Source organism: Chionomys nivalis, chromosome 18 (genome assembly GCF_950005125.1).
Source record: "Chionomys nivalis chromosome 18, mChiNiv1.1, whole genome shotgun sequence".
Classification (NCBI taxonomy): domain Eukaryota; kingdom Metazoa; phylum Chordata; class Mammalia; order Rodentia; family Cricetidae; genus Chionomys; species Chionomys nivalis.
Window position 1 is genome coordinate 46,081,520 of NC_080103.1, and position 21,957 is coordinate 46,103,476.

A 21,957-nucleotide genomic window follows, 5' to 3' on the forward strand; every position below is an offset into this window, starting at 1 on the left:
CTTCACAACAAACAAGGTGGAGAGGGATAGAGGAAAATACTTAGGGTTGATCGCCAGTTTCCAGACATGCACACATAGACAGAGAGCGAGAGAGCGAGAGCGAGAGCGAGAGCGAGAGAGAGAGAGAGAGAGAGAGAGAGGAGAGATAGCAGAAAGGGAGGGAATGAGGGGAGAGGGAGAGAGAGAGATGAATTTTGAGCCAAGTTAAAAGCAGCCTAATGAGAAAATTGATCTGCAGAAACACAGGCCATCTGAATGGCAACTCTCAGAAGGCCCCAGGCAACATGTCAAGTTTCCTCTTTGTTTTACAAACTCATAGACCACTGTGTTTTAATGCCCAGATGCAGCTGAAAGGTTTGAGCATTCCTTAATTTTGATACTGACTTATGGATCCAGAACAGCAAAGTAACATGTCCAGTATAGCAGACCATTTAGGAACACAGGCTTCTGTGCCTGTCTCTTTCTAAGATTTACTTTTAGAAACTGAAAACTTTATTTCAAAAAGACAAACCTAGTAGACGTGCTTCACAGGCAAGACACTGTAGATTCTATAACAACTTTATTCTTATCAAATCACCATGGTGAAATGTTGTCTGATGAAGTTTTTTTTTTTTTTTTTGTTTTTTTTTTTTTTTTTTGAAGAAACTTTGAACCCTAGAGAACAAAAATACTTGGTGAATCTACAGGTAAAAGTTCAAGTTAAATCTAAGCATCCCGACTTGTACTCATAATCCTCAATAGTAGAATTTGTGGAAATCCACTTTATACCCCGAGAGGGCAAAGGAGTCAGTGGAGAAGGATTGAGAAGACCAGGGATATTATTAGCAAAATACTTCTGTATAGAATGTGCCAATTGGCACCGCATGCACAGGGAGCAATTTGGAGTGGAAAATGAGAAAGGATCAAAGAGTCATGGAAAATGGGAGCGACTGAGAAGGAGCTGAGAGATGAATCCGTGCAGAGGAACTCATTTTTCCCGTCCTGGCAGCCCTTCCCCACCAGAAGAGCTCTGCCTGTCAGTGGTCATGTCCAGCAAGGGCTTAAAAAATGAAGCATTTCCCCAGAGCTGCCAAGCTACATTTAAAAAGCAAAAACATCAAACCGCTCTGACAATACTCTTGGGGATGTGAGGTTGCAAGAGTTAAGAAAGCACGGAGCTGAGGTTTCCACTTGGTCGGCTCTACCTTGGCTGTATTTCCCACACAGCCTGCTCCGAGAGACGCAGCAGAGGGCCCGCGCAGTAAGCTGATACGTCCTACACCGCGCTCCTTACATTTGGAAAGACTTGTTTTTAATCATTGCCATTATTTTTTTATTATTTTAATCATGTGCAATTTTGTGTTGGAGTTTGACAGAAGGCCATTTTCCATTTTTGTTGCCAGTATGAGAACTTGGTGAGCCGCCACCCTGAACTGGTTCCGCACTACTTCCCCCGCTATCTATAACGTGACCCAGTTTTGGTGAGAAAGGAGTTCGTGATCCTTGACTGCAGCTGCTGGAGGAAGCTGTTTGCCAGACATGGGAAGTTGCTGACCCTTGTGGAAACTCACGAAGGGTGGGTCAAGTGTCTGGTCCTCCGCAGGGGAGCATGGCGCTGAAGAGAGCAGAAGGATACTTGAAGGTCAACTTAAAAGGAGAGTGGTACATCTGACGATCAGGTCACCAGAATGGAACTCAGCAGGGACACTGAGATGTCCCTGAGGCCCAGCATCTCTACTTACTTGGCTTGGGACAACTTCAATGAGCCGTAATCATAGCACCTAAACATGGGGCTACACATTACTGTTTAGAGGCTACTACATGACAAGAAAATGTCGACAAGAAAGTCATGTGTGAATTTACATACCCACTCCTATGCACATACAAGATACAAACAGAATAACTTCAGTCACACCAGTACTAGTGTGCTTGTATTTCTCTATCTAGTGTAACTGAAAATAATCTCATATAATACAATGTCTTCTATTCATCTGATAAAATGTAAAATGAATTTGGCTTTGATGGCAGTCATTGCAGTGTTTCCTCGCTGGGACTAACAAACAGGAAAGCCATTACGAATCTCTCCCCCAGACTTCAGGAACAACTGTCAAGGTCTAAGTCCTTGCTGGATGCTGCAGTATCTATCTAAGGAGAGAACATCCCTGTAAAATGACAGGCTGAATGCTGACATTTCTAGAGGTATCTAGAAGAGCCAAATGCATGGAAGCGAGGAACAGAATATAGGGCAGAGCAGCTGTTGAATGGGCGGAGTTTGTTTGGGATGATGGAAGTTTAGGGAATAGACAACAGTGACGGTTGCACAGCAACGTTAATGAATGTGAAAGCAAGGAAGTAGTTTCATGCCTAAAATGGTGAAAATGGTAAGTTTTGTTGCTTGAAGTACATTTTATACCAATTTGTATAAAGGGAAATTTTTATTCAGATCATTTAGTCATTTTATAATGAATAACTGATTTGATTGAGGTTTTTTTGAAGGAATTATTACAGCATTATACTGACACTCTTCCCCTTCCCTAGCAGCCTGCAGGCGTTCAGGCAAACACCTAGCCAGCCCAGGAGTCCTGCGACCATATGTTGCTACGTCACATGTTGCGTGGCGGCTGTGTATAGCTCTGTATGCATGCCCAAGCTTTCCCTTTTGTTTTGTTTTGTTTTTGTTTTGTTTTGTTTTTTGTTTGTTTTTGTTGTTTGTTTGGTTGGTTGGGTTTTGATTTTTTGAGGCAGGGTTTCTCTGTAGCTTTGGAGCCTATTCTGGAACTTACTCTTGTAGATCAGGCTGGACTCTAACTCACAGAGATCTGCCTGCCTCTGCCTCCTGAATGCTGGGATTAAAGGTGAGTGCCACCACCGCTCAGCCCCAAGCTTTCTGTTTTAAGCTTCCCCCACTCCTGGTCTTTCTTTCCCGCTGTTCCTCTGAAAGGGCAGGCAGGACTTTTCCTGCTTCTTCTTCTCTCTTATCTGTCTCTGTCTCTCTCTTTCTATCTTCCCCTCTCGTTTTTCCGTTTCCCATTCCCTGCCTTTCTCCAGTAGAACTCCCCATGTAAGCCCTTCCTGTCTGTTAGTCCCTGTTCCACTCGTGTCTCAGCAGACAACCCTTCCTCCCCCTTATCCCTGCCATGTAGGTTTCATTGCTCACTGCGAAGCTCCAGCCTACCAAGAACACCCATAGTACTGAGGTGCAAACCATTCCTTGTACGTGGTACTTATGTAACTACAGATCTTTACGAATAAAAATCCACATTGATTAGTTGTTCCTGATATAATAAAAACATAGCTCAACTATGTTTTTATAGCACAACCTGGACCCTTGAATGAAGGAGAGACAATGCTTTCAGATATTCAGATACATTGAATTCCAAATTCTATAAAACTCATGAGAGTGGTGGGGACATGACCAGTAAAATGAATAAAGCAATTGGAGACCAAAGCCAAAACAATATTTGGACCACACATCTTACATCCAAAATAAGTGTATGCATCTTTTTTGAAAAGAAAATTGCTGTGGGACAATGGTCTGTACCCTATCAACTGTATTTTAATAAATACTGATTGGCCAGTAACCAGGCAGGAAGTATAGGTGGGACAACCAGGCAGGAAGCAGAGGCGGGGCAATGAGAATGCTGGGAAGAGGGGAGCACAGTCTGCAGTCGTGACCCAGCCACAGAGGAAGCAAGATATGAATGCCTTGTCATAAAAGGTACCAAGCCACGAGGCTAACTCAGACAAGAATTATGGACTAATATAAGTCATAAAAATTAGTTAATAAGAAGATCCTGAGATACTAGATCAATCCATTTATAATTAATATAGAACTCTGTGTATTTCTTTGGGACTGAATGACAGCAGGACCAGGTGGGACATAAACCTCTGTCAACAGAAAATCTTTTATGAAATGATTAGGTAATTCCCTGTAAATAAAAAAAAGCAAAGAGAATTTTAAGGTTTGTATTGTATGTATGGCTATAAATCAAATTTTAGAAAAAAACACATAAAATTATTAGCCTTATACTATCATTTCTAGAAGCAGATAGATATTACAAGATAAACCATAGAAATCAGCCTCTTTGCTCTTCAGAAAAGCTATGACAAGTCAACTGAGCTAATATCATGTATTTCAAAGTAGCTTCAAATGGGGTCTAATAAATTCCTGACGTACTATACCAACTGGGAGAGGGGTTGGCAAAGACAAAGAAGACTAATCCAGATTGAGTCAATTCTTTGAAAAAGAACCATCCAGTAACTAAATCCCTAGCAAACTCATTCCCAATCTGAAATCATCCCAGCAAACTGTAAAGTATCATACGTCTTCCAATGCTATTTACCAAATAAATGGCAGTATTGTATTGTTTCCGTATGCAAAATAGATTCTGTTGACACAAAAGTGTAATTCTTGTCTAAGCACACATCTATTTCAACATGAATGACTGCTTTAAAGCTTTGTATTTTTTAATTAGTTAAATTTTAATTTAATGATTCAATTTTCATTAATTAATTATTTAATTAATTTTTCATGGCGACCACAGTTTTCCTTTCTTTCTTTCCTCCCATTCTCTCCCTCCACCTCCTTTCTATTACCCCCACATCCATTCCTCAGAAAGGGTGAGGCCTCCCATGGGAGTCAACAAAGCATGGCATATCAAGTTGAGGCAGGACCAAGCTCCTCCCCCTGCATCAAGGCTGGGAGAGGCATCCCACCATAGGGAATGGGTTCCAAAAAGCCAGCTCATGTGCCAGGGACAGAATCTGGCTCCACTGCCAGGGGTTCCTCAAATAGACCATGCTACACAACTGTCACCTACTGATCTAGGTCAGTCCCATGCAGGCTCCCAACCTGTCCATCGCAAGCCCATGAGCTCCCACAAACTCGAGTCAGCTGTCTCTGTGAGCTTCCCCACCATGATTTTGAACCTACTTGCTTATAAATTCCCTCCTTCTTCTCTTCAAATGGACTCCCAGAGCTTGACTCAATGCTCAACTGTGGATCTCCGCATCTGCTCCCATCAGTTAAGGCTGAAGCTTCTATGGTGACAGTCAGGGTAGTCACCACTCTGATTACAGGAGAAGACCAGTTCATGCACCCTCTCCACTACTGCTAGAAGTCTTAGCTGGGGTCATTGTTGCAGAATCCTGGGACTTTCCCTGGCACCAGGTTTTTCCCTAACCCCACGATGCCCCTCCACCAAGATATCTCTTTCATTGCTCTCCCCCCCCTCCATTCCTCTCCCAACTCAACCATCCTGACCCCTCATGTTCCCATTCCCCACCCCCACCCTTCCACCCCTGCCCTGCCCACAGTTTACCCAGGATATGCGATCCACGGACCCCTCTTAGGACCTTCCTTGTTACCTAGCTTCTCTAGGGCTGTGTTCTGTACCCTGCTTATCCTTTGCTGTTTAACGTACAATGCTTGTCAACAGGCTTCCATCCTTTACTTCTCCAAACTGAGCAACAAGAACTGTTTCACTGAAGTCCTTCAGCTGCTTTGGCACATCTGACAGTGTCTTGGAGCAGAAACACACGGAGGCTGCTGGGCTGCAGTGCTCCCAGGGTTCTCGGGGGAGCTGGCTCTGTGCAGCACACACGTCTCTGCTACAGTGCTTCCCTTCTTCCTTTTTTACCTTTACTCAACAAATGTGGTAGCTCTGTCTCAGAGGAAGAAAATTTTATTTCTTTCCTAATCTTCCCTGCACCCCCTCCCCAACTTGACACACTTTCCTGTTGGGTTATTAAGGTAGAGGTGCCAATTCTGCTTCTCTGGCTGTTTCTTGTTTGTTATTGCACATTGGGAATTGGATTTATTGATCCACCGAGTACCTGAAAAGTCAGACACAAAAGCAAAAGTTCCATTAGTTTTCTATTTTCTTCTAATATAACTGGAGATTACTTTTTCTTCCATTAAGAATTTAAAATTGAAAAATTGTTCTCTTGCTTACTCTTTGGCCAGCATAACAGGATGCCTACCCTACTTTCTCTAGATTTACTAGTCTTAGCTTCTGAATTTGCTAACTATTTTTATAGTAAAACATAAAGATACATCATTCTGTCTGTGTGATATGCATAGACCCAGAGATACACAGACATATGCAGATATGCCCCCCCACACACACTTTAATTTAGAGTCCTTGTCTTGCACTTAGAAAATTCTGACTCCAATGACTTATGTTTAATAAGAGACAATGTGTTAATGTAAACACACACCTACAAAGTGTTACAAACTCAGTTATGGGACATTCTCAATTATAAAAAGTCATATTCTTTTTCTATCTTGGTTGTTAAAATATACAACAGTGGTAGACACAACACAGAAAAGTCCAAAGGAATAAGGATGTTTGGCTCTTGTAAAGAGTAAACAGATTTTTCAAATATATTCTGTCTCAGAGAAATAACCTGGAATGTGAGAAATGTCTGGAGAGAAGCATGGTTATTAATGCATTTTCTTTCTCAGAATCCTGAGAACCAGCCATATGCTCTACATTATGAATATGCAGATGGTCTCGATGCAGCTCTTTTTCTCTAATTGAAACCATCAGTGTAAAATAACGCAGTCATTTAAGAAGCTGGTTCAGTCAGGCCTCCTTTTTCCCTTCTCCAAAGGGGCTCAAGCCTCTACATGTTTATATAAGTTGGGGGCCCTTACTGTTCAACAAAAGAGAGAGAAACAAAGCAGCAAGGGAGCCTTAATCTCGTGTTCTCTGTGCTAAATTTTGCATCTAATGAAGTCATCACACAACACAGATGGGTTTCTCTGAGACGCTTTTGTCTAGAGCCCATCTCTGGTATTCCTTAAACAATAACCCCTCTGAATTTGGAACCCTTGCTGCGTCTGTCTTTCACCCAACAATGATGTTGAATTCAAGAGTCTGGAGTTAACCTGTCAGCCTGCCTGCATCTACCCTCAAGAGCAGTTGTAAGCTAAGCATGTCAGCCCAGTCTGGCTAAATTCCTCAATACAAAGGTTTGATGTTGTATCTCAAGGGGCTGTGCATCCTTCCTGGAGGACAGATTGTCATCAGCCATGATTGATAAGCCTATGAACCCTCACTCTAATAATTCTCTTCTAGGTTCTTCCTCTTCTACCTGTCCAATTTCCATACTTCTGTCCCTTTAATGAGAGCAGAACTATGATTTTTTTTTTCCTGAAGACATTGTTCAGAAGGCAGCAGCCTTACAAGGCAGACTTAAGTCTAAATCCACATGCTTTACTCGATACCATTGTTCTGGGAAAACAAATGTTTTCCAGTAGTATATGCATATGTATAAAAATGTGGTATTCATTCTTCATAAAAAGAAAAGTCCTTTCAAACAGCAGCTACAAAAGGAGGGAACTTTGAGACACACCACTCTTTAAAAACAAATCTTAGAACAAATGTTTTTAACCTGCCAGACAGGGGTTGGCAACTTCATCATGGTTAGGTGTTTGGCTGTCTGGAGACAATGGTAGCCCATGGAAGAGCTTGACGCAATGGGTCAGAATGATCAAACACACACACACACACACACACACACACACACACACACACCGTCCTTCTCCACAGGAACACTGATTCTTAAAAGTGAGCATTTTTCAGAGAAACGATAATCCTTCAGTACAAGGAAAACAAGAGAAGGAAACAAAAGAACTAACAACAAATTACCTAAATGTGGCATAAGCACAAATCCAAGTCCTGAGAGAAGACAGAATGAAAGGTCTGGAGGGTTTATTTCCAGGAAGAACAGGGTAAATAAATATTCCACAGAGCAACATATTCCTTCTCCTTTTCTAGTGCATGTGCACATGGAGCTAGCACTGGTCAGAAGTGAAACTATACATAGTCTCCACCCACACATGTCTTCTTCATATTCAATATACCATTCACCCAGCAACAGCCGTTCCTTCCACTAGCAGAAGTGGAAGGTTCTACCTCTCGCAGACACAGCTCCCAGGCATCACCACAGCGATTCTAGAACCTGTCGTACCATTCCCCTTCAAAAATCTCTACTCCAGCCCACCAGCACCCATTTTCAGAGGGTTCCAGCTTTTCATGATCCAGTCCTCTCTGAGCCCTCTGGCTCCCACAAATCGTTTAAAATCAAAGTGAAAAAAAAAAAAAACTATGTGTACAATCAAGTGCAATACAGACCCTTTCTCTACTAAACTTGTATGCTTCCGAACTGTAATGAAAGAAACAAACAGAATTTCAGAACACAAGAAAAATGCCCGGTTGAGTCTAATCTCATTGTCCAAGGGGGCAAGCAAAGAATCATTAAAACCAATGAGAGCACTAGCAATAGCTTGATGGTTTTCAAAGGGCTGGACACATTACCAAGTGTGATGGAATGGAATACGCACTGAATCATGTGACTCTCGTCACCATTCACCCATTGATTCCATACATGTAGAAGTGTGTGTACCTAGTCAGGCATGTGTGCAGGAGCCCTAGGTCAACAGGCCCTCTCCTCTGAGATCAGGTCTATCCCTGAAACTGGAGCTCACATCATGACTAGACAAGCTGGCCAATGAGTGCCAGAGAACTGCCTATCTCCATCTGCCCTCCCCCTGGCTGCACCAGAGTCCACAGCATTAGACCCCTCTCTTCTTACATGCGAACCAGGGATCCAAACTCACTTCACCAGCTGGGCCATTTATCTTGACCATATATTTGGACATTTTACCATCAGCAAGTCTCTCGTGATTTTAGACATGCAGTTCCGGTCATACTCCACTAACGATGAAAAGGACCTATGGCAGGAACCTGTGCTGTATTACCTGGGAAAACTTAACACAGTGACCAGCTTTCTCTCATAGTCTGCTCTTCTTTATGAGCAGCAGCAGAAGCAGCCTTTGCTCTGTCGCTGTCACTAATGACCGTAGCCACTTCTCTGTAGAATTCCTTCCTAAGGAGGATACCCCTGTGCCTATCCTATTCATCTTAGTTCTATCACTAATGGCCACAAATGGACCAAAAATTCTGTTTAGAAGAGCTCAGTAGGAGGGTGAACTGAAGCAAGGGCTTAAGAGTAGCCACAAGCTACAGATATACTACTTACTATATCCCAAGTTCTGATCAAAACACTTTAAATGTTACCTTACTCTGTCACCGCAACTCCCCTGAAGAAATACTGTCTTTATGCCTGTGTGAGTCAGGAACCACAAGCCAGGTTAAAATAATTCTCCCTGTTTCACACACCTGATAGTAAAACCGACTCGAGCCGAGGCTAGTTTCTAACAGTAATGTCACATGGAAATGGAAAGCTTCTGAAAGATTATTCTAGAAGGGCTGAAAATATGAGTCAGTGTCTTACTGGAGTATCTAATGGAGCCAGAAATAAAGAAAAGGCTTTCCAATCTGCATCCTCGGGTGCTGAGGGTGATGAATCACTGGTCGTGTGCACGGACAAAAAGTAAATAAATTAACTTCTAATACCTTCGTAGTTCTAATGAAAGCCACTCTGTTTGCAAAATGGATTTTTTTAAAGAATTTTTTCTCTAATCATGAAGTGACACATCAACTGAGATGAAATATTTCAAAGCTGTGCAGAATTTTACAGAGAGCAGAAGCCAGATGAATAACTCAATAAGTCTCATATCCTCAAACTTCAGGTGACTTATTTCTAATTACTTTTAATACCCACCACCTGTTTCGTACATCTATCATCACATGTAATCAAAACTTGGCAGTAAAATTATTTCTACATTCTGTGCCGTTCAGTCCGACTAAACAATTTGGGGACCGTGAGGCAGGGCATGTGGTGCTAGGCTTCCAGCTCTCTTGTAGATGTTTAAAATTAAGCAGCGAGGAGATAGCCACTGGAAAAAGCTAATCTTGGGCTATTTCTGATGATGGCTCCTCTTCAGAAAAGTCGGAAGGAAAGGGAGCACCAAGAAAGACGTCTGAAATGCCTCGAGGAGGAGTTGAGTTGTGAGCTGTTAGGCTATGAATGGCAAACCTGCAAGAGAAAAGCATCCAAGGGAGGAAACGGGAGAGAAGGAGCCAAGATGCATGGGGTCCTGGGGGCAAGAAGAGGTCACATAGCTGAGAAGTCGAGCGTCATGTGGGCTGTGGTAGTCGATCGTGCCCAAAGATAGCGAGGGTTAGACTGTAAGAATTTCTTCCTGGACTACAAGAGCTGGTTCCAGGACAGGAACCAAAAAGCTACGGAGAAACCCTGTCTCGAAAAATCCAAAAAAAAAAAAAAAAAAAAAAGAATTCCTTCCCTACATGAACAAGACGGACCTGTCCAAATGCTGGATGAAAGGCAGAGAGATGAATGCCCGGGATTGCTCTTACTATGCAACCCTCCCTTCTTTGAAAGTGAAAAAGATCTAGGCGAACAAACTGATACAACAGCAACCATGGTCCTTCTTTCCCATAGCATTCAGGGAGGAAAAACTGATTCCCATTAAAAAATGTGCTGCAAGAGCCAGAAGAGGCAAGTTCTGAGTTTACAGAGTGAGCTGATCAGTATCCTTAGTGATAACGCAAGGCAGCTAGCCTGGTGGACGACCTTGCTGAACTGCCAGGTCTCTATAGAGGAGGCTCCTCCGTTCGGAAAGCTGGCATCCTCCTTGCACCCTTTGTGTTTATCTGGGCCTCTACAAAAGCTTTTGCTTGGGAAAAAAACATGTTTTGTGCTCCAAAGGGAAGCGAAAAACACCTGATCACCTCATTGTATCTCTGCTGATGCCCCTTTAGGCTTCACATCCCACCAGCCTGTACTACTTTGTTCAAAGATACAAAGCCAACTTTCTCATTAACATTGGCCATTGGCACACGTGCTGTATAAATGCTCATGTGGTTTTATTAGTACATTTGATGAGCTCTGTCCTGGGTCCCATTTTTTTTTATTTAATGGGGTATGTGATATATTTTTTTCATACTTGCTTATGGATACATGGTCAAATAAATGAATACCATGTAAAGACAGGAGTAGTTAATAACACAAAGCATGTAGAACTTCCTATGGAAAATAAGTTTCCAGATACAGTCATTATCCCAGCTGTTTTAATACCCTTGGAAATGCCTGCCCTTTCCCAGAGGGGCAGGCGGCAGATTTACCAAATCCCCTATCTTCATTCATTAGTCAGCTGTGTCTCAGGAGTGTGGATTCACAGCAAGGTGTCTAGTCAGTAAAATGGCCAGCAGGAAATGAGATGCAAACATTAATTCACGTGGGTGAATGGCTCTTCCGAGTTCCTCGGCATTTTTAGTGACTTAGGCCTAAAGGGTAGTCTAATGCAGAAGCCGGGATTAGGTCCAAAATAAGTAGTTGGATTCCTCAAATCCAAAGAAAAGAATCTCTCCATGGAGAGGCGCAGGTCTGATCCTATGCAAACACAAGTCGCCTGTAAGACTGGGGATCTAAAGATTGGAATTCTGTCCCCACATGGTCCTTAACTCCTTCCAACCCTGATCCTCCTGGCCATCTCTCAAGTGGATCTGAGACAACCCACTCAGGCCAGATTTGTTTGTTTGTTTATTTGTTTGTTTTAAATGTCTGCTTGTTCTGTACATTTGTGCATGTTCCTCTTGGTCAGGCAAAATGGCAAAATCTGCCTGTAGTACTACATCCTGCTTGCTTAGGACCCGTTCTCTATTTTTCAGATTAGAGGAGGTTCACTTTTCAAGAGTCTTATGAAACTTGAAACATATCTAGGGGAGTTAACCTGTCTACGATGGTGTGTGGCTTGTGAGAGAGAGTCTGTTAACTGGTTTGACCCACCCAGCTGAGAACGTGAACTAATAAAGTCAAGAAAGCTCTCTAAAAATGGGAGATGCTCTTTATAGTGGGCTTAGTAAGGAAGGTTGATTAATTTTAAAGGCTTGAGCCTAAGTTAGAATATACATTAAATACATGTGTATATATACACAAATATAAATATGTGATATATATATATATATATATATATATACATATGATTTGCTTATACACAGGAATAAGCAGATACAACAAAATACAAAGGGTGGACAATGGGACCCTTACATGTGTTTGTAGTTCCTCACCTCTGAGAGTCTGAAAGCCCAGTCATATATGAGTGAGCAGATGATTTCCTTTCTAATCTGGTCCAGAGTCATCCTGGCTGTCTATTCGCCAGCTGCCACCGCTCTCACTGCTGTGTTACCTGCAGTGGCCTGGTCAGCCTTGATGGTGCTGTCTCCGCTAGTCCTTGCCCTGATTGTTCTTCACATTTCCTTTATGGTATTGATATTCTGGCTCACAGTCCGCTACCTACTTCTAGAATAGAAATTCCCAAGACAGAATGCCCTCTGCTCATTCATGGCCATACCAGGTGCAGCAGAGCCTAACAAACACTTGATAAGACTGACTGGCTGGCTGGCTGGCTGGCACTCAGTGGCTGATCTGCCACTGAGCATGTCACCCTTTTGAAGTTACCCAATCTCTTTTGCTTTAGTTTCCTCATTCTTAGAAGATGAGAAAGGTGTATATTCCACCAGGCATTGTGGAGGCTAAGTAAAAGAGCATGTGGAAAGCATCCACAAACACACTGTTTATCACAACTAAAAAAAAAAAAAAATCAGGAAACAATAGCATCTATAAAGTCATTTCTACATGAGGGCTGGGCTGACAATGACATCCTAGGCAAAGGTGTATCTGGATTCATATCCAGCATGTATGAACTACATGTGAATAGGGGCTCATCAACTCAAAGCACTAAAACATGGAGAGCATGAGAGCATGAGAGCATGGCACTCACTTGTGATTGGGATCATTTAATCGTGCACTCTAAATTCTGACCTGAACAGAAAAGGGGAAGCAAAACAGAAATAAAATGATAATATATGAGAGTTGTGGGACATTCACATCACATTTATGAAGAGCATTTTGCCTACATGAATTCTGCTGGGTCTGGGCATAGCATATCCTCATTTGCATTAAATTTACTCAATGCTTCCTAGACAAAGACTAGGGGAGTACTAGACTCTAGGGATACCTGGGCATATAGTAACATATATATGTGTGTGTGTGTCTGTCTGTCTGTCTGTCTGTTATATACATGTATGTCTATATGTATATGAGGTCCCTCCCCATAGGGCACAGAACAAGCTCTTTCACTCTGTAAATTAAGTAGATGGCCTGATGACACACCACAGAAAGCAAGAAGTCACTCCAGGGGTCTCTGGGGACAAGGAGATGAAATGCCTAGGAGAGCTTTCCACAAAACTCCTCTGCTCTCACTTGGAGACTGACCTTGTGGTCAGGAATGGCTCCAGCACATCAGAAGTTCACTGAAATGAATCTGGAGTTCTGGCTCTGTTTGGGGTACACCTAAGCTGGCCCTGAGACATTCAAACCTCAAAGAAACCCAAACCACATATGTTGTATTCCCATTTGTAAGCTGACCCTAGGGGCCAGCTGGGCTTCTGGGAAGCCTTCTAAATTGAAGATTCAGAGCCAGGATAAACCACTGGGTTTTCTTGGAATGTCCATTAGCCCCGCAATAACCTCTTATCTGCCTGCAGAAATGTTATTCTTTGTTCAAGGGCCATTTGGAATCTCTTGTCTCCTGAACTACCTTTCAGTCGCTTGTCTGTAACTATCTTCCTGTCTGCCCCACCCCAGCCTCATGTATTTTTCTTAGGTCACAAAATCCATTACATTTGTGTTTTTGATTGGTTTGGGGTTTATTCTGATTTACCTTTAATATATTGCTTACAGGGGATGTTCTGGCTTCCATTCCAGGCTAATACTGTGGAACCGAGCCCCTACAGTTGAATTGAATATATTACTTGAAAGGAACACATCGTGTATTTGAGGGAAAGGAAGAAAGTGTGCAACACACAAGTGTATCTGTAGAATGATCTGGGTACACTAAGGAAGTCTCTCATTTGCTTTTCCTGTTGGTGTGATAAAGTACTCTGACCAAAGCAGCTCAAGGTAGAAAGAGATCATTACAGTTCACAGTTTCAAGGTGACAGTTCATCATGGCCTGGAAGTCACGGGTAGCAGGAGCCTGAGGATGCTCAAATGCTTTTACAGTTAAGATGTAAAGACAGGTAATGGCTGTTCTCCTACATCACTTTCTCCTTTTTATTCAGTCCCAGACATAGGCCATGAAATGGGGGATGCCCACAGTCGGAAGACGTCTCCTAGGTCTGTGAACCTAATCTAGATGATCACTCACAGGCATGCCCATAGGCTCCTTTCCTTGCCAGTCATAGGCCCTGTCGAGCTGACCTCTGATACAAGCTGTCACAAGACAACTTTCCCATCAACTCTGCCACTAAAATCTGCCTCTAAATCTTCTCAGAGAGCACTTACCTTCTTCCTGGAGGGCAGGGTGAGATTAAGCATCTTTCTTTCTGAAAAAGCAAGTGTCCTTTCAATGTCTGTCACTCAACAAAGACATGAAGTTATTTTTGAAGACATGTAAAATAGTTAGGAGAGAGAAATTATGTAGGCAATCAATGAAAAATCTGTACATTTTCGTCTAATTAACCTTAGGAACAACATTCCTCAACTCTTGATCCCAAGGACCTCTACTTCAAGACAGCAGGATGCTGTGGGAGGGCAGACACAGGTCAGCTGGATGTGAAATGCCTACAGAGTTAGGAACTCAGATCTGGATTCCTGCTTCCCTCCCCACCATACATGGCTGGGTTGCAGCTCATTGTGTGTTCACCGAAAGTCTTTTTTTTTTTTTTTTTTTTTTTTTTGGATTTTTCGAGACAGGGTTTCTCTGTAGCTTTTGGTTCCTGTCCTGGAACTAGCAGACCAGGCTGGCCTCGAATTCACAGAGATCCGCTTGCCTCTGCCTCCCGAGTGCTGGGATTAAAGGCGTGAGCCACCACCGCCCGGCTTTTTTTTTTTTAATTTTTATTTATTTATTATGTATACAATATTTTGTGTGTATGTCTGCAGGCCAGAAGAGGGCACCAGACCTCATTACAGATGGTTGTGAGCCACCATGTGGCTGCTGGGAATTGAACTCCAGACCTTTGGAAGAGAAGGCAATGCTCTTACCCTCTGAGCCATCTCTCCATCCCCATCGAAAGTCTTAGTTTAGTTACTATTGCTGTGCTGAAACGCCATGACCAAAGAAACTTGGAGAGGTTTTATTTGGCTCACAGTTCCAAGCACTGTTTATCATTGAAGAAAGTTGGGACAAGAGCTCAAGCAGGGGAGGAACCTGGAGGCAAGCGCTGATTCGGGGGCCATAGAGGGGTAGTGCTTACTGACTTGTTCTCCATGGCTTGTTCAGCTTGTGTTCTTATAGAACCACCGGCCCGCCCAGGGATGGCACCACCTACAATGGGCTCAGCCCTCCCCCATAAATTACTAATTAAGAAAATGTCCTACAGGCTTGCCTACTGCCCGATTTTAAAAGGGCATTTTCTCAACTGTGGTCACCTCCTCTCCAATGACTCTAGCCTGTGTCCAGTTGATATAAAATTAGCCAGGACACCTAACAAACATATATCATGAGTGCAGCCAATAGTAACTCTTTATTTTTTTTTTTTTTTAATTTTTCGAGACAGGGTTTCTCCGTAGCTTTTGGTTCCTGTCCTGGAACTAGCTCTTGTAGACCAGGCTGGCCTCGAACCAATAGTAACTCTTGCGATAGATTATGGAAGAAGAATCATCAGCCACCAAGAGCCAATGATGGAGAATGCACGTTAAGTCATCTGTGGGTGTTTTTGAAAGAGCTGCAGACACTATCAGTGTGATGGGGTGGCACAGTGAGCTGAAATAGCAAATACTTAAAACTCTTTACTCATTAATTGCATTTATTTGAACTTGTGTGCATATGAGGCTGTGTTGGCATGGGTGTGTATTGGAGGTCAGTATTTGGTATCTTCTCCAATCTCTCCCTTCCGCCCCCTTTTTTTCTGGGTCTTTTACTGTGCTTGGAGCTCAGATTTGGTGACATTGACAGGCCACCAGTCCCAGGGAGCCTCCTGTCTCTGCCTTCTTTTACCTGGGATGACAAGCCTGCACCACTACACCCATCTGCTTATGTGAGTGCTAGGGAAAGACCACAGGTCCTCGTGCTTCAGCCAGCACTTTATCCAGTGAGCTATGGCGTCAGCTCTGCTTTGTCTCTTGAGTCCTTGCAACATGTAGAGGTCATTATAGAGAACCACAAGGAAAATGCAGTGGTGTGGTACCCAGTCCCAATGGGCACAGCTACAAAACAAATCCTGCACCTAAGACTCAGGGATCATTGCAGAAGAGGGAACAGAAAGACTGTAGGAACCAGAGGATGAGGAAGCTAGCTGCGAGACTGTGTCTCCCAGTAATATCAGAACTACACCCGTAAAGTCTCACCAATATGACTGCCTAAACATGAGCCAGACAAGGATGACATAACTAGACATGCCAAAGTGGATGGTGAAAAGCCTCAACCCTACATAAAGAACTACAGACAAACAAGGAATGCTAGGAGTAAAAGAAAGAATATTCCCCAGCGAAGAACGCACCAACTGGTTATCCTATACCAAATCATCAGTCCTGAAAACATACACGGACCAGAAACATTATTTAGACTGAGTAAACTATCTACATATTTGGAGATATTTATATAATATATATATTATATTATATTATGAAAAAGAGACTATTAATTCAGGGGAGGAGTATATGGAAGGGTTTATAAGAATGAAAAGGAAAGGAGGAATCAAATGATATAGTTATAATCTTAAGCTTTATTTAAAAAATTATCAAAAAGAAATAGGGATAGGAAGGCCAGTGATAAAACATCAGGAGTATAAGCAGTAGTGAATGCAAGGGGACACTTTTTACTTCCCTGGAACCAGCCTTAAGTGGATCACAAACAGTCTAAAAACAAGAGAAACTCTTACAGCGCTCAAGAGGATTAGTGACTGAGCACCGGGCCAGGTTGTCCGAGCAAGCCTCATGGACCCCAGAAGGCTGAAGCTCCTGGTGCTTCTGTCCTGGCTATGGTCATGGTAACACAGCTGCTGAGCCAATAGATCTCTGCATAGTACAAGGACCTCAAATGGCAAGTCGTGTAGTAAGACCATACCCAACTTCCTAATGAGGCAGTAGATACCTCAAAGTCTCCTGTTAAGAAATTTTTACAAGTGATTTTTGGAAACCTTTGAGATAGTGAAAGTACTGAATTGGTGGAGACCAAATAATACCACAGTTGTGCAATGACTAGGGCTAAAACCTGGTTGTTGAGGACCAGTTCTGAACTGGGGTTACTGCGGTTTCAGACTTCATCAAAAAAGTTTCTTAGAGCAGTGGATGGTAGATAATGCAGAAAGTCACAGCTAGTCAAAATGCAGGAAATAGGTAATGATGGGATGCTTAGCCATAAATGGACCATCTATATCAGACCCATCACGGCTCTGGGACTGTCACAGAAGAGAGGACAGAAAGATTGTAAGAGCCAGAAGTCAGGAGCGCAAGAGGAACTGGAAGAAAACTGTATCTTCTGAAATGCCAAGACACTGCACTCATGACCTCAACAGCGGTGGCGCCCTGCACCAGACTTATACAAGATCAAGCTGCTCAACACTCTAGCATAAAGGGAGAAGTTCATGAGCCAATCGATACCCTTAACTAAGGAGCTGTGGACAGTTGATGGCTTTGTGGGAGGGGTATTGGGATCAATTTTAAAGGGGGTGGCCTCCAGTAGGTCCACCATGATCCGGTGAATGGTCCCACTCCAATAAATACACAGGCGCCACCAATTAGAATCCATGGGTTATTAAATTAAATTAAAAACAGTAAGAGAACAAACAGGAAATCAGGGTGGATCTGGGAGTTGAGGTGAATATGTTAAAAATACATTCCATGAAATTCTCAAAGGCAACAAAAAATATTCACCTACAAAAATGGTTGTTGTATAAAAATGGGAAGTTGGGACTGGACACCTTAGGTTGTGCAGTGAGATTCACACCCACTGAATCCTCTGGACTACCGATTCTTAGATGCCACATTTGCTTTTCCATTGCCAGAACAGAGCTTAATGGCTTTATTCAGGCTTAAATTTCTGTACTCAGGTTATTTCAAGTCTCACTGCAAAGATCTTTAAAAGAAAAAAAAAGAAAGAAAGAAAGTCAAATCATTGCAAATGTCCTTCTATTCTTGGGAGTCTGTGTGTACCCTGTGTGGTAGCCTCTGTTTGAAAGGTTGTAAAGAAAGATGAGAAGGACAGCAACTGGGATCGTTCTCTGATGCAGACACTGAGCGGGGGCCCCTGTGACTGCAAACCCTGTGTCCTGCTGCTCCATTTTAGCAGCTCCACCTTCCATACCTCTCTGAAGTGTGTCCAAATGTGACTTAAGTCACAAAAGCAAGCTGCTCCCCCGCCCCGTGCTCTCCAGGACCAAGACACACACTCTTGCTTGATGATGTCTCTTCTCAGGAACTTTTTAGGTTTTAAATAAAAGCCTACTCACGCTTCAAAGCCGATACCTCCTCAACAAATGGAAGGCAAAGTCTTAGGGAAAGAGGGAATGGAGGAAGCGGCTCAGCTCTCCTGGCCCTCTGGAGTTCCCTTTTTAGGTCACTTTCACCAATTAGCTCCCAGAGATCCTTGCTGACAGCAATTTATAGATGAAAATCCAAACCAAATGAGACCCAGCTGTGGGGCAAAGGTTTCTTTGTTAAAAGGGACAGATTGGAAGCTGTCTGGGAAAAAAAAAAAAAAAAAGTTTGGGAACTTCTCAAAGGAGCCGTAGAGAGGCTAATGCTCTGTGGGACACACTGAGTCACTCCAAGAGTCCAGCGCTCTAGGGAATACTCTGAGCCACTCCAGCCAGTTCCCGTCTTGCTCTTTGTCTCCGGCTCCATGGCCCATTCCCAGGTCCTGGCTGCAGATTCCTGCATGTTGCCCTGGGTCCCTTAGCCTTGAAGACTGAGCATGAGTTTAAAAGTGGAGACTCACTCTGCTCCACCCAGCCTCTTGCCTTTAATAAGGACACCATTTTGTCCTTATTTAAAGGATACAGAAAATGCAGGCAGAACTCTTGAAGGAAAATTCAGACAAATGAAACAATAAATTTCATGACTGGGAAGTGCTTTCAGAGTGTGTCTTAGGCAAGGTTATCTATTATTTCGGGGAAAACCCAATTGTAATAGACAGAACATTGCATTCTGTACCCTCTTAAAAATGCCTCGGTAGGGATGGGGAGATGCCTAAATGAGTAAAGTGCTTCCTGAACAAACATAAGGATAAGTGTCTGCATTCCCGGACCCATGTTTTAAAAAACAATTGGTCAGGAATCTCAGTTCTTGAGAGTCAGAGACAGGCAGATCACTGGACCACTCTGGCCAATAGGTGAGCTCCAGTTTCAATGAGAGACCCTGTCAGGGGGGAAAAAAAAGAGGAAGCAAGAAAGAAAAGAAGCAATTGAAGATACTTGGCATTGGCCTCTGGTCTTCACCACAGGAGTGAGTACTTAGGCAATTAGCTACACCCACACCTATGTGCTAAGGTTTTAGTTATCCTAGGAGAATCATACTCTTTTTAGGATTGTTTTCTCCTAAACTTAATCTTCATAAACATGACATTGTGTTCAGAATAGCCAAGAGCAAATAGGAGACTCCCATTAAATAATAAAATGACCAGAAAGGCAATTACAGAGAAAGGAAGATTTGAAAGCTATTTGATATATATGTTTCTTACAGGTTCCATAACAAAATTCCACAGACTAGATGTTTTAAACAACAGAAATGTGTTTTCTTACAGTTCTGGAGGCTTCAAGTCCAAGATCAAGAGCTTTATAGTGTAGATCCTACATGGGCTTTCCTCTGTGAGTATACATCCATGTATGTCTCTACATAACCAAAATGCCTCTTAAAACTCTGGTGAGGGCTGGAGAGATGGCTCAGTGGTTAAGAGCATTGCCTGCTCTTCCAAAGGTCATGAGTTCAATTCCCGGCAACCACATGGTGGCTCACAACCATCTGTAACGAGATCTGCTGCCCTCTTCTGGTCTGCAGACATACACACAGATAGAATATTGTATACATAATAAATAAATATATTTAAAAAAAAAACTCTGGTGAGTTAGGGATCTATCAGATATATCTTTAATTTTTCCCCTTCAGATACATTCTAAAGTGAGGAACGATGACACATTTAAGCCCATACAATGTCACACTAATATTTGCTCCTGTTGAGTACCACAGCCAGAATCTGTAAAGTCTTAATAGGAAGTGAGGTAAAAATATTGAGATAATACATAATCTTAATTTTAATCCCCTGTCAAGATTTTGAGCTTACTCTACCTATCTTTACTCTTACCAAAATAAAACAAAATTAACAATAACAGCAGGAAACCTGTATTACTTAAAATGCTTTCTGATGAGCAAAACCTTTGTCCTCTGCATGTATATCCCTGGTCCAAGTGCAGATACCTAGCCACTCACTGTTCATGGAGGAATCTAGAAACAGGACACAGTTAAGGATAAAGGAGATTGTTGTAGAACGGGCTTTCATGGTTGTACTTTGGGTTTTGAATGAGTGGATTGATTAAATATATAGCCAGCAAAATTAAGAGAGCACATATCTACAGAAGATAAATAACAAAACATTGTGAAATTAGGCATTTACAACATCGGGCAGAAATGACTATGAGATAAGCCTTATAGGGACAATCAGGCCAGAGTTCTTGACTGAGACTCTCCAGTGGAGCAGAGCTTTCTCCATGGGTGAGCTCCAACTTCTCATCCCCAACGCAGGGTGCTATTTATACCGTAAGCTAAACAAAAGTAACTTCTGTTCAAAATAGTTTGCTTCCAATCGTTCTCAAGGGCACAAACGTCAACACGACCTTAGCTGTTTGCTGTTCTTTTCTCACCTGAAATAAACATGCTGGAGACTGTGGTAATGGGATGCTTCCTCATTCCCAGTGTGCTCCCAACAAGCCCAAATAGCACATAAAAACATAGCAATGAAATTAAAATTGCAGAGATCAGAAGCAAAGCTGTGCTATGGTGAGAGTTCTGTTGTTCTCAGGCAGCAGGCTCTGTCTTCTCCTGGTCTAAGAACCAGAAGTAAGAAATTTTTAACATAATTGTCAAAGATAATGAGAGTGCAAACCAGGTGGCACAGAGAAGCCCTATGGCCTTTTGTTCTCCAACAACAACCTCTCCTCAAATCTCTCTACTCCACTCCTAACAGATTTTTGGAAATAAATGACAGAATAATTCTTATATATTTCATCCAAATCAAGAGACTGTAAGGATTTCTTAAACAGATGCTTTAGACCACACACAATGTCAGGCACTAAAAGTGCAATAGAACTGGACTCCAATGAGGCCCTGATCTCAACGAGCACCCAGTCTTACAGATGGAAAGGGTGCACATAGTGATGACAAATCATCATAGAAGACAGGTCAAGAAGGGCCAAAAGGGGCCTGGAAGAAGTTCTTCCGTGATGCAGGACAGAGACAGGCAATACCCAACATTAGTCATCAGAAGAAACTTCAAAGGAAAGCTGGGAAGTGGTGATAAACGCACAGGCATTTGGGAGAGAAGTTGGACAACACAAAGACCATCTGAAAGGACAGGAAGAATACTCAAAGTGTAGGACCTTCGGAGAATATGGGTGGAAGGCATGCTGGCTAGTTTTATGTCAACTAGACACAAGTTAGGGTCATTTGGGAAGAAGGAATCTCAACTGAGAAAATGTCCCACCAAATTAGCCCATGGAAAACCTGTGACACATTTTTTGATTGATGATTGATGGGAGATGACCCAGATCATTGTGGGTGGTGCTACTCTTGAAATGGTGGTCCTGGGTTCTATAAGAAAGTATGATGGGGAAATGATAAGGAGCAGGCCAATAAGTGTCACTCCTCTTTGGCCTCTGCAGCATATCCTGCCTCCAGAATCCCACCTTGTCTGCTATCCTGCCCTGACTCCTCTCAGTGATGGGCAGTGATGCAGAACTGAAAGCTGAAATAAACCCTTTCCTTCCCAAGTTGCTTTTGGTCACAGTGTTTAATCACAGCAATGGAAGCCATAACTATGACAGCAGG